This window comes from Rutidosis leptorrhynchoides, chromosome 10, assembly GCF_046630445.1.
Source record: "Rutidosis leptorrhynchoides isolate AG116_Rl617_1_P2 chromosome 10, CSIRO_AGI_Rlap_v1, whole genome shotgun sequence".
Lineage (NCBI taxonomy): Eukaryota > Viridiplantae > Streptophyta > Magnoliopsida > Asterales > Asteraceae > Rutidosis > Rutidosis leptorrhynchoides.
The window spans coordinates 61571501-61576695 of NC_092342.1; the positions used below are offsets into that span (position 1 = coordinate 61571501).

The window sequence follows — 5195 nt, forward strand, 5'->3', positions numbered from 1 at the left end:
ATGTTTGCAGAATGCATTGTGGAGAAAGTTTTCTCCATCATATCATCATCACTTATTTTTTAACCACGGAATTGAAGCTTTGAACGGATCTTGAACATGACCGAGCTGTATTCACTTACCTTTTTGAAATCTTTGAACATTAGATTTCTCCATTCTTCCCTCGCAGCTGGGAGTAATATTTCCTTTTGATTATCGAATCTACTCTTGATACTTTCCCATAAAACATGTGGATCTTTGATAGTGAGAAACATATGTTTTAAGGTGGTATCAATATGTTTGCGAATAAAAGCAATTGATTTTAATTTATCTTGATCGGAACAAGTATTGTTTTCTTTTAAAGTTTCTAGAATACCCAATGATCCAAGATTTATTTCTACGTCCATAACCCATGATGTGTAGTTTGTTCCCGATACGTCTAAGGCATCAAACTCAAGTTTTGATAAGTTTGACATTTTCTATTTTCAGAAAGATGAACAACATAAATCATAATCATAATCAATTTTTTTTTTCATAGACAAATAACAACATGAAATTAGAATTAGTTTAGATTCATAAGTAGCAAACAACAGAATAATGGCATGATTACAAATAATAAAACCATAAGGGAATGATAGAATATAGGTTCATCCAGTGGTGTACAAGCAACAAGGATGATAGCTATTATGACCAATATAGTAGGGAAAATCATCCTTGAGTTAATCATCTTTTTTTAAAAAATAATTTGAGAGTAGTAATTTGAGAAAATGAAGACTGATTTGTGAAAATGTGAAAACGGGGATGTTTAATTTATATTTGAAAAATATAGTCGCTGTAAAGTCGTCAATCGACGTTAACAACCGTTATGTATATATATGACCTTTGTACCGTTGTTAATTAATGTTAACGATCGTTATGTTGCCGTTGTATATTTTAATAAAAGAATTTAATTAGTATAAATACGGAGATAAAAATAAACGTATTATGTATAACTAATAGTTTTAAGAATAAACATTAGTATGCAATAAATAAATGTAAGTAACCAGAAATAAATGTTAGATAACATAAATGTAAATGTTAGTATTCAGAAATAAATGTTAGATAACATAAATGTAAATGTTAGTGAAGTTAATAAGAGTTGGATTACAGAAATATAATTCAGGCGGTATAACCGACCATATATAACTTAAATAACATAAATATAAATGTTAGTGAAGTTAATAAAAGTTAGATTTACCTTACTAATAAATAATATAAGATATCGTTAAAGATATTTTTTTTTACCTTGATTATACGGAGCACTTCGTGCTGATAACGTGTTATAATTCAGTAGGCTTATAACTACCTTGTGTTATAATTCAGTAGGCTTATAACTACCTTTAGTGACGTGTTATAATTCAGTAGGCTTATAACTACCTTTAGTGACGTGGTTTTTGACTATAAACTATTAATGATTATTAAAGAGAGAAGAGGGAATATATCTTTATGTATATATGTAAAAATTGGTGCACTTACTGATTACAATCGATCACATATTTATAGTACAATAATTCACTGTGCAGTTAGGTGGATTATTAATATCTCCATGAATTTGATCAATCAAATTTTGACTTTAACATAATATGTCGGCCACCATGACTTAACATATTAAACAAAGTCGTCTTTGAAATTAAAACCTTTATAATTACATTAAACAACATCCGTTTCTTTCGTCTCTTTCTATTTATAAAAAGATAACTAGTCCAGTTCGGCCCGCGCGATGCGGCGGGGGCTTTCGGCCTGCGTATTCATATTTACCGTAGTGTTGTGTATGTACAGAAGGGCAAACGGCCCATGTGTTAAGACTCAGTTTAGATGTAGGTGCGCGTACCGTTTTTTAAAAATTGTCCGTTTCGAATGTAGTTAGTCTCGTTTTGTTCGAAAAATTATTTCAAGTTTAATGGTGGTAGCGGTGAAAATTAACTCGCGTCGAGTAGGAAGATAAGACTCGTTATAGATGTAGGTGCGCGTACCGTTTTTGAATAATTGTCCGTTTCGAACGTAGTTAGTCTCGTTTTGTTCGAAAAATTATTTCAAGTTTAATGGTGGTGGCGGTGACAATTAACTCGCATCGAGTACGAAGATAAGGCCTGTTAAAGTCGGATGGTGGGTTTTGTCTTTTAAATTAAATAAAAGAATAAATTTACATTTTAGACCCTCAAAAAAGCTGTATATAGTGAATTCTTGGAGGGGGCTGGGTGTAATTTTAAAGTGTGAAAGCAAGCATTCAAACGGGGAATTTTTTTATTGCAATGACACACAAGATCACTTCTTTTATTATAGTATATAGTATATAGATAGATATAGATATAGATAGATATTATTAATTATTAATATTAATATTAATACTAATATTAATATTAATATTAATATTAATATTAATATTAATATTAATAATTAATTAAATAGTAAATTAATATTAATATTAATATTAATATTAATAATATTAATAATAATTAAATATTAAATTTAAAAAACATCTGGAGTCTATATAATATCTTCGAGTGTATTTTTTTTTATTCTCATATATTCATCCACTCTATCATATTTTTCTGATACATAAACCATATTGAAATCTGATGCCTAAAGACTAAGGTGGAACCTAGGACAAATCTAAAAGATATTTATCAAAAGGTATACTGTTCGAACTAGAGTCAGAACATGTTCGCGTTCGCACTTAGTTCACGGGTCGTCATGTCAGTTTATCGGTCATTGTAGCTGAAAATGCATCCATGGCCAGTTTGAACAGCAGCTTGTGCAAACCTTGTTCGAGCCTATGATGTGTTTTAGCATATTTTTTCAATTGTTTTTTTTATCAAACTTCAAAAAAGTGTAATTTGATGAATTTTCCTTAAAATTACTAAAAAATCAATTACATCAAAAGGTTTCATTCATATAGGAACAAGTGCTATAAACACTCACCAATCAATCATTGTAATAACTAAACACATACAAAACTTTGGAAAATAAACAAATGGGCACTAATTATCACCTAATTCTGGGATTAGGATATCAACAACGCAGCTCCATAATTTATTTTACTATATTTCAAACTAAACTTTTCTAGAATTCTAGATAAAACTCAACACCATTTCTAGATATTTGCTTACGAAGAAGCATGAGACCCTGCCTACTGGTTTTTGATGGTAGATCAGATGCAAAGCCTTGGAAACAATCTTCATGTTTGGCCTAAAATCTGCTTCGTATTGAACACATAATGCTGCAACGACCGCCATCTGAGTATGAAGAGAAACATGAAAAATTAGGGTCTCTTTATATTATTATAAACTCATGCAAACACATATTGAAATATATTATATAATTATAATCAAAATAGTTTTGACAAACTAATTCTGTATAGAGAGGTTTAAGAATAATATTGAGAGAAGACTGATTTGGGTCAAACCAATTTTGACCCGCTTGACCTGCCCATTTAAAACATGTTTTCTACACATCTTCTCAAAGGAACATTCCCTTTGGACAGCATCCCAACTGCACCCACAGTTGAATTTTCTCAATAGTTAATTACTTGTGTTATGGCCCTTAGCCCTCTCAAATGGTCCATACTACCGGTTTATAATCATAAAATAGTTATAAATTCATAAAAAAGTTATAAACGTTACTTGTGAATCCAATGATTTTCTGAAATGAGAAAGACCAAGCAAAGACCTTCATTGTTCAATCCCTCTCTAAAAGCCTGTTAAACTCATGTTAAAAATCTAGTGATGCAAGTAGGGTTAAATCAGGATCATGTAATTGCTTCTTGTTCTTGGTTAGGAATTCGAGTTCTTGATTATTATATAACAATTGATGAATCAACCTTCATTAATTAAAACCCTAAATTAGTTAAACGAAGATCGAAATTACCTGCAATCGTCCTATTCAAAGGAATCGGAATCGAAATTACCTGCTTTCATAATACATCGAAATCGGAAACAAATTAATATTCAAACAATACAAATTAATATTCAAACAATTGCAAATCAATATAACAACCCTTATATTGATGGTTTGATAATTCGGTCCCTGTGTTTTAGCAATAAGTGAAAAGCCCTAATTTTTGCAATCAAAATCCCTAATTTTTGCTATCAAAATCCCTAATAATTTAAACCTATAAGATGCAAAAAAATTGAAACATTACCGTTTTATGATACTCGTGATTCAGGAAACGATTGCGATTCACCCATATGAATCAACCTTTTAAGCCCTAGTCGACCTTACAATTAATGCACGAAACCCTAGATAGAATCTTCGTATTCAGTCTTCTTCAATTAATTGATTGATTGTTGAATGTGAATCGTTATCGTGTGTGAATCGTAGAAAAAGATTTTAGGGGCAAAGAGTGACGATTTTGAACTCAGTATATAGAATATGTATTGAGTTGGATTAGGGAATTGCATGAGGAAGGAAGAGTTACACGATGGGTTAAGATAATTAGGGAATTAAATTTGAGAGAGCGTGATTGAAAGAAGGGTAATTAAGGGATATTATTGTTAACAATTGATTTATTAGCTAATTTTTTTTAATGGATAATTAAGGAATGTTGGATGATATTATAATATAATTTTTTAATTTAATGATAATTAAGGAGGTTTTAATTATTATGAATTAATTGAGAGTCTCTTTTAATGTATATAGTGAAGTGATAGTGATAGTGATAGTGATAGTGATATCTCATACCCTACTTTATTTAATACTCCGTACACCAAATGTAGTTAAACAAGTTTTTTTTTTTTTTTTTTTTTTTTTTTTTTTTTTTTTTTACGAGGAACCCTACTATAGGCCAGAGCACATTGGCCCCCCCACCGCAGGTAAACCCCTGGTAAACGGCAAGCCAGCCCTCCACCGCTACCAGGTAAGGCATTCTCCAGTTTGGTCATTAAATGCGGGCACCCCTTAGGATTGAACCCGAGACCTCCCCTTCACTGAAAGTGCTGGTGGCCACCCAGGCTAGGCCTGGATGGTTTAGTTAAACAAGTTGAAATATGTTTGCGCGTTGCAGAAATCGTTTATTACAATAGATGATTTTGTTATGTACTACTATAAAACATTGTCTCAATTGTTTATACTCCCCCCGTCCCAAAATAATTGTCTACCTTACTATTTTTGTTTGTCCCAAAAAATTGTTCCTTTCTCAAAATAACAATAAAATTCATCCGTATTATCTCTTAAATCCAAAA

The 5195-nt window shown here is 31.0% G+C and overlaps 1 long non-coding RNA gene across 1 annotated transcript; it reads right to left on the reverse strand.

Annotated features, from left to right (window-relative positions):
- Positions 1-2897: 2897 nt before the first annotated feature.
- Positions 2898-4434, reverse strand: LOC139873389 (uncharacterized). The gene is made up of 4 exons (XR_011767323.1): positions 4157-4434; positions 3883-3922; positions 3639-3712; positions 2898-3251 (listed from the first exon to the last, which is right to left on the reverse strand). It is a non-coding gene; the product is annotated as an uncharacterized lncRNA (long non-coding RNA).
- Between the last annotated feature and the right edge of the window lie 761 nt (positions 4435-5195).